The sequence below is a fragment of the Arachis hypogaea genome, chromosome 4 (genome assembly GCF_003086295.3).
Source record: "Arachis hypogaea cultivar Tifrunner chromosome 4, arahy.Tifrunner.gnm2.J5K5, whole genome shotgun sequence".
In the NCBI taxonomy this organism is placed as follows: domain Eukaryota; kingdom Viridiplantae; phylum Streptophyta; class Magnoliopsida; order Fabales; family Fabaceae; genus Arachis; species Arachis hypogaea.
The window spans coordinates 93,849,442-93,858,089 of NC_092039.1; the positions used below are offsets into that span (position 1 = coordinate 93,849,442).

The 8,648-nt window shown below is 39.5% G+C and overlaps 1 non-coding gene across 1 annotated transcript; it reads left to right on the forward strand.

The window, feature by feature from the left end:
• The first annotated feature begins 7,818 nt into the window (after positions 1-7,818).
• On the forward strand, positions 7,819-7,926 carry LOC112798913 (small nucleolar RNA R71). The gene has a single exon (XR_003200509.1). It is a non-coding gene; the product is annotated as a small nucleolar RNA R71 (small nucleolar RNA).
• Positions 7,927-8,648: the final 722 nt, after the last annotated feature.

An 8,648-nucleotide genomic window follows, 5' to 3' on the forward strand; every position in this document is an offset into this window, starting at 1 on the left:
ATCCCCCTTGCTCATCAATGAACTAAGTGCATTGGCTCAAGTGAAGATACCTCAAAAGAAAGAGGATCCCGAAAGGTTCTTAATACCCTGTACCAAAGGCACCATGACCTTTGAGAAGGCTCTGTGTGACTTGGGGTCAGGCATAAATCTCATGCCACTCTCTGTAATGGAGAAACTAGGAATCTTTAAGGTACAAGCTGCAAGAATCTCACTAGAAATGGCAGACAAATAAAAAAAAAGGCTTATGGACTTGTAGAGGATGTCTTGGTAAAGGTTGAAGACCTTTACATCCCTACTGACTTCACAATCCTAGATACTGGGAAGGATGAGGATGAATCCATCATCCTTGGCAGACCCTTCCTAGCCAAAGCAAAAGCTGTGATTGATGTTGACAGAAGAGAGTTAGTCCTTCAAGTGAATAAGGACTACCTTGTGTTTAAGGCTCAAGGATCTCTTTTTGTTCACATGGAGAAGAAGCATGAAAAGCTTCTCTCAATACAAAGTCAAACAAAGCCCACACATTCAAACTCTAAGTTTGGTGTTGGGAGGCCCCAACCATGCTCTGAATATCTGTGAAGCTCCATGAGAGCTCACTGTCAAGCTATTGACATTAAAGAAGCGCTTATTGGGAGGCAACCCAATTTTTATTTATCTATGTTAAATTTCCATTTTTCATTGTTATTTTATGTTTTCTTTATGTTGATGATCATGTGGAGTCACAAAAATAACTACAAAAATCAAAGCAAATTCAAAAACAGCATTAAAAATAGCACACCCTGGAGGAGGAGCTTATTGGCGTTTAAACACCAGTAAGGGTAGCAGAATGGGCGTTAAACGCCCAGTCTGGCACCATTTTGGGCGTTTAACGCCAGAAAAGGGCACCAGATTGGCGTTTAATTCCAGGAAAGGGCACTAAGCTGGTGTTAAACGCCAGAAAGGGAAGAAAAGCTGGCATTTAACGCCAGGAATGGGCAGTAACCTGGCGTTTAATGCCAGGATTAGCACTCAAAGGGAATTTACACGCCAGAATGGTACAGGGATGAGAAATCCTTGATACCTCAGGATCTGTGGATCCCACAGGATTCCCACCTACCTCAACTCACTCTCTCTCTCTTCTTCACACATTCCAATAACACCCTTCCCTAAATATCCCTTACCAATCACCTCCATTTCTCTTCCCCAAACACCCCATCTACCCCACCATTCAAAAGTCAAAAACTTTCCCTTCCAAACCCAAACCCTCACACATGGACACCTCTCTCTTCCACTCCTATATAAACCCCTCATCACTCCTTCATTTTCACACCTCATATCCACTTTTCCCCTCTTTGGCCGAACCTTTCTTCACCCTCCATCTCCTCTATTTCTTCTTCTTCTCTGTCCCTTCTTTATTCTTTTGCTCAAGGACGAGCAAACCTTTTAAGTTTGGTGTGGTAAAAGCGTTGCTTTTTGTTTTTCCATAACTATTTATGGCACCTAAAACTGGAGAAACCTCTAGAAAGAGGAAAGGGAAGGCAAAAGCTTCCACCTCTAAGTCATGGGAGATGGAGAGATTCATCTCAAAGGTCCATTAAGACCACTTCTATGAAGTTGTGGCCAAGAAGAAGGTGATCCCGGAGGTCCCTTTCATGCTCAAAAGGAATGAGTATCTGGAGATCCGACATGAGATTCGAAAAAGAGGGTGGGAAGTTCTCACCAACCCCATTCAACAAGTCAGAATCTTAATGGTTCAAGAGTTCTATGCTAATGCATGGATCACTAAGAACCATGATCAAAGTATGAACCCGAACCCAAAGAATTGGCTTACAATGGTTCGTGGGGAAATACTTAGATTTCAGTCCGGAAAATGTAAGGTTGGCATTCAACTTGCCAATGATGCAAGGAGATGAACGCTCCTACACTAAAAGGGTCAACTTTGATCAAAGGTTGGACCAAGTCCTCATGGACATATTTGTGGGAAGAGCTCAGTGGAAAAGAGAGTCCAAAGGCAAGCCGGTTCAATTGAGAATGCATGACCTTAAACCCATGGCTAGGGGATGGTTGAAATTCATCCAACGCTCCATCATTCCTACTAGCAACCGATCCGAAGTGACTGTAGATCGGGCTATCATGATCCATAGCATCATGATTTGAGAGGAAGTGAAAGTTCATGAGATCATACCTCTAGAACTGTACAAATTAGCTGACAAGCCCTCCACTTTGGCAAGGTTAGCCTTTCCTCAAGTCATTTGTCACCTATGCAGTTTAGCTGGAATTGTCATAGAGGAAGACACCCTCATTGAAGAGGACAAGCCCATCACTAAAAAGATGATGGAGCAAATAAGAGAGCCCACTCATGGACCTCAACAAGAGCATGAGGAAGTCCTTCATCAAGAAATCCCTGAGATGCCTCAAGAGATGCATTTTCCTCCACACAACTATTAGGAGCAACTTAACACCTCTTTGGGAGATTTGAGTTCCAATATGGAGCAACTAACGATGGAGCACCAAGAGCACTCCATTATTCTCCATGAAATTAGAGAGGATCAAATAGCCATGAGGGAAGAGCAACAAAGGCAAGGAAGAGACATAGAGGAGTTCAGGCACTCCATAGGATCTTTAAGAAGGAGAACTAGCCGCCATCACTAAGGTGGACCCGTTCTTTAATTTCCTTGTTCTTATTTTTCTGTTTTTCAATCTTTATGATTTATGTGTTATCTATGTTTGTGTCTTCACTACATGATCATTAGTGTCTAGTATCTATGTCTTAAAGCTATGAATAATTCCATGAATCCTTCACCTTTCTTAAATAAAAAATGTTCCTAATTACAAAAGAACAAGAAGTACATGGATTTCAACTTTTATCTTGAAATTAGTTTAATTATTTTGATGTGGTGGCAATACTTTTTGTTTTCTGAATGAATTCTTGAACAGTGCATATTTTTTATGGTGAAGCAAGAAAAAAAATTGTTGGCTCTTGAAAGAATGATGAACAAAGGGAAATGTTATTGAGAATCTGAAAAATCATGAAATTGATTCTTAAAGCAAGAAAAAGCAGTGAAAAAGAAAAAAAGGTAGCGAAAAAAAGTGAAAAAGAAAAAGAGAGAGAAGAAAGAAAAGGCAAGCAGAAAAAGCCAATAGCCATTTAAACCAAAAGGCAAGGGTAAAGGGATCCAAGGCTTTGAGCATTAATGGATAGGAGGGCCCAAAGGTCCTGGCCTAAGCAGCTAAATCAAGCTGTCCCTAGCCATGTGCTTGTGTCATGAAGGTCTAAGTGAAAAGCTTGAGACTGAGTGGTTAAAGTCATGATCCAAAGCAGAAAGAGTGTGCTTAAGAACTCTGGACACCTCTAACTGGGAACTTTAGCAAAGCTGAGTCACAATCTGAAAAGGTTCACCCAATTATGTGTCTGTGTCATTTATGTATCCGGTGGTAATATTGGAAAATAAAGTGCTTAGGGTCACGGCCAAGACTCATAAAGTAGCTGTGTTCAAGAATTAATATACTGAACTAAGAGAATCAATAACACTATCTAAATTCTGAGTTCCTATAGATGCCAATCATTCTGAATTTCAAAGGATAAAGTGAGATGCCAAAACTGTTCAGATGCAAAAAGCTACTAGCCCCGCTCATCTAATCGAGACTAAGTTTCATTGATATTGTAAGATTCATTATATATTCTCTTCTTTGAGTTAAACCCCAAAATGGTCCCTGAGATTGGCGTTTTGCACTGAAATCGTCCCTGAGATTCCAATTGCACCAATTACGTACCTGAGATTGAAAAAAATGCACCATAGTAGTCCCTGACCCATTTTCCATTAACGACGTGATGACATGGCATGATGACGTGGAGTGTAAGTGACACGTGTCACTTCATTATTTGGCCATGTGTAATGGTAGCATGATGTGGTGACCAGTGACACGTGGCATGCTGACGTGGATAGTTGTGCCATGTGTCACAATATTATTTGGCCACGTGTCCAGTAATGCCACGTGTCACAATAGTATTCGTCCACGTGTCATCCATTATGCCATCGTTGTATATGCACCAAATTAGTCCCTCACTTTGCATTAAGGGACTCATTTTAGTCCCTGAAATTGAATGTCGTGCACCAAACTAGTCCCTTCACCAATTTTTTCTCATTTTTTTTAAATTTAAAATTTTAATATCTTGGATACACTAATTTCAATTCTATTTTTTCATATATCGTTTAAATACAAGTGCTTTATAAAAAAATTTAAGATTTTAGTTTTAATTATATAATTTTTTTTATAATTTAATATTGGTAAATTTTGTAATATATAAGTATGTTATTATAAAAAAATAATTATATGATTGATTAGAAACATTTTTTCATAAAAAAACATGTGTTTTTAACAAGAAATTAATAATTAAAATAAATATTTTTTTCTTATGAAATACACATTTTCGTTATGTATAAATGATCTAGATTGAAGGCACTTCAACCACCCTCACTACCACTTTTGATCTCTGCAGTCTAGACGAAAGAGGTCGGAGATGATAATGAGGGAAGCTTGAAATGCCTTCACGTCAACTCTAAGACGGCGGCTATTAGAGGTATCCGCAAGAAAAAAAATATTTTATAAAAGTACTGAAAGAGGTTGGAGATGGTAGTGAAGATGCTTGAAAAGCCTTCACGTTAACTCCAAGTCGGCAATTAGGGTATTCGCAAGAGAAAAAACATTTTATAAAAACACTTTTATTTGAAGAACGTGTGAAAAAATAGAATTGAAATTAATGCATTCAAAAATATTGAGAATTTTGAATTTGTAGAAAAAAAATGAGAAAAAATTGGTGAAGGGACTAGTTTGGTGCACAACATTCAATTTCAGGGACTAAAATGAGTCACTTAATACAAAGTGAGGGACTAATTTGGTGCATATAGAACGATGGCATAATGGATGACACGTGGACAAAAACTGTTGCGACACGTGGCACTACTGGACACGTGGCCAAATAACATTGTGACACGTGGCATGCTGACATGGATAGTTATGCCACGTGTCACTAGTCACCACATCATCCTACCATTACACGTGGCCAAATCATGAAGTGACACGTGTCACTTACAGTCTACATCATCATGCCATGTCATCACGTCGTTAATGGAAAATGGGTCAGGGACTACTATGGTGCATTTTTTTCAATCTCAGGGACGTAATTGGTGCAATTGGAATCTCAGGGATGATTTCAGTGCAAAACGCCAATCTCAGGGACCATTTTGGGGTTTAACTCCTCTTCTTTTTATGCTATTTTTTTTAGTTGCTTGGGGACAAGCAACAATTTAAGTTTGGTGTTGTGATGAGCAGATAATTTATACGCTTTTTGACATTATTTTTAGGTAGTTTTTAGTATGATTTAGTTAGTTTTTACTATATAATTATTAGTTTTTATGCAAAAATCACAATTCTGGACTTTACTATGAGTTTGTGTGTTTTTCTATCATTTCATGTATTTTCTGGCTGAAATTGAGGGACCTGGACAAAAATCTGATTCAGAGGCTGAAAAAGGACTGCAGATGCTATTGGATTCTGACCTCCCTGCACTCGAAATGACTTTTCTGGAGAAACAGAAGACCAATTGGCGCGCTCTCAATTGCATTGAAAAGTAGACATCTTGGGCTTTTCAGAAATGCATAATAGTTTATATTTTGCCCGAGATTTGATGGCCTAAACTGGTGTTCCAAGTCAGCATAAAAATTCTGGCATAAAATGCCCAAACTGGCCCCAAAATTGGAGTTAAACGCCCAAACTGGCACCAAAGCTGGTGTTTAACTCCAAGAAAATCCTATGCACGTGAAAGCTTCAATGCTCAGCTCAAGCACACACCAAGTGGGCCCCGGAAGTAGATTTCTGCATCATTTACTTATTTCTGTAAATCCAAGGTTACTAATTCTCTATAAATAGGACCTTTTTACTATTGTATTTTCATCTTTTGATCATATTTGATCTTGGGATCAGGTCTTTGAACCCTTTTTTGATTGTTTCATGTTATTTGCGAGGCATGGCCATTCGGCCATGTCTAGACCTTGTTCTTATGTATTTTCAATGGTGGAGTTTCAACACATCATAGCTTAAGGTGTGGAGCTCTGCTGTTCCTCATGAATTAATGCAAAGTATTATTTGTTCTTCTATTCAATTAACGCTTATTCTTGTTCTAAGATATTCACTCGTACTTCAACCTGATGGATGTGATGATCCGTGACACTCATCATCATCCTCCCTTATAAACGCGTGTCTGACAACCACTTCCGTTCTATCTGTGAGACCTTGAGTGTGTATCTCTTGGCCTCCTGGTTCACGATGCATAGTTGCCTCTCCTGACAATAGAGTCTTCCATTCCGTGAGATCAGAGTCTTCGTGGTATAAGCTAGAATCAATTGGCAGCATTCTTGAGATCCGAAAAGTTTAAACCTTGTCTGTGGTATTCCGAGTAGGATCTAGGATGGGATGATTGTGATGAGCTTCAAACTCGCGTGTGTTGGGTGCTGTGACAGTGTGAAAAATGATCAATGGATCTTATTGCGACATGATCGAGAACCGACAGATGATTAGCCATGCGGGAAACTGTAGAGGACCATTTTCACTGAGAGGATGGATGGTAGCCATTGACAACGGTGATCCACCTACATACAGCTTGCCATGGAAAGGAGTATGAATGATTGGATAAAGGCAGTAAGAAAGTAGAGATTCAGAAGGAACAAAGCATCTCCATACGCTTATCTGAAATTCTCACCAATGAATTGCATAAGTATCTCTATCTTATTTTGTCTTATTCAGCTTTTAATTATTAAAACTCGATAACTATCTGAATCAGCCTGACTGAGATTTACAAGATGACCATAGCCTGCTTCAAGCCGACAATCTTCGTGGGATCGACCCTTACTCACGTAAGGTATTACTTGGACGACCTAGTGCACTTGCTGGTCAGCTGCACGGAGTTGTGTATCACGATTTTGTGTACCAAAACCCCTTAGTGGTCAATGGACGTCCAGCAATGTCTTCCTCACTGAAAATCACTACCTCTTCTTCCTCTATAGGTTCGGCTACTTTGGTTATATTGATGGCCTTGCACTCTCTCTTTGGATTCTCTTCTGTATTGCTTAGGAGAGTACTAGGAGGAGTTTTAGTAACTCTTTTACTCAGCTGGCCCACTTGTGCCTCCAAATTTCTGATGGAGGACCTTGTTTTAGTCATGAAACTGAGAGTGGCCTTAGATAGATCAGAGACTATGGTTGCTAAGTCAGAGAGGCTCTGCTCAGAATCCTCTGTCTGTTGCTGAAAAGATGATGGGAAAGGCTTGCTATTGTCAAACCTATTTCTCCCACCATTATTGTTATTGAAGCCTTGTTGAGGCTTCTATTGATCCTTCCATGAGAAATTTGGATGATTTCTCCATGAAGAATTATAGGTATTTCCATAGGATTCTCCCATGTAATTCACCTCTTCCATTGCAGGATTCTCAGGGTCATAAGCTTCTCCTTCAGAGGAGGCTTCTTTAGTACTGCCGGCTGCAGCTTGCAATCCAGTCAGATTCTGAGAAATCATATTGACTTGCTGAGTCAATATTTTGTTCTGAGCCAATATGGCATTCAGAGTATCAATCTCAAGAACTCCTTTCTTTTGAGTCATCCCATTATTCACATGATTTCTTTCAGAAGTGTACATGAACTGGTTATTTGCAACCACCTCAATGAATTTTTGAGTTTCTGCAGGTGTTCTCTTTAGATGAAGAGATCCACTAGAAGAGTGGTCCAATGACATCTTGGATAATTCAGACAGGCCATCATAGAATATATCCAAGATGCTCCATTTTGAAAGCATGTCAGAAGGACACCTTCTGATCAATTGCTTGTATCTTTCCCAAGCTTCATAGATGGATTCACCTTCTTTCTGTCTGAAGGTTTGGACGTCCACTCTAAGCTTGCTTAGCTTTTGAGGTGGAAAGATCTTGGCCAAGAAAGTAGTGACCAACTTATCCCAAGAGTTCAGGCTTTCTCTAGGATGTAAATCCAACATATCCTAGCTCTGTCTTTTACAGCAAAGGGAAAAAGCAAAAGTCTGTAGACCTCGGAATTAACCCCATTGGTCTTAACAGTATCACATATCTGCAAGAATTCAGCTAAGAACTGATGAGGATCTTCCGACAGAAGTCCATGAAACTTGCAATTTTGCTGCATTAAAGAAACTAATTGAGGCTTAAACTCAAAGTTGTTTGCTCCAATGGCAGGAATTGAGATGCTTCTTCCATAGAAGTTGGAAGTTGGTGCAGTATAGTCACCAAGCATCTTCCTTGCATCTCTAGCATTGTTGTTGAGTTCGGCTGCCATGTCTGCTTCTTTTTCGAGATTTTCTATAAGGTCCTCTCTGGAGTATTGTGCTTTAGCTTCTCTTAGCTTCCTCTTCAGAGTCCTTTCAAATTTAGGATCAGTTTCGACAAGAATGTCCTTATCCTTGTTCCTACTCATATGGAAAAGAAGAGAACAAAGGGAGTAGTGGAATCCTCTATGTCACCGTATAGAGATTCCTTTATGTGAGTATAAGAATAGAAGAATAGAAGAATGAGAAGAGAGAGGAGATGAGTAATTCAAACAGAGAAAAGAGAGAGGGGTTTGAATTATGAGTAGAAGAGAAGTGCTAGCAAATAA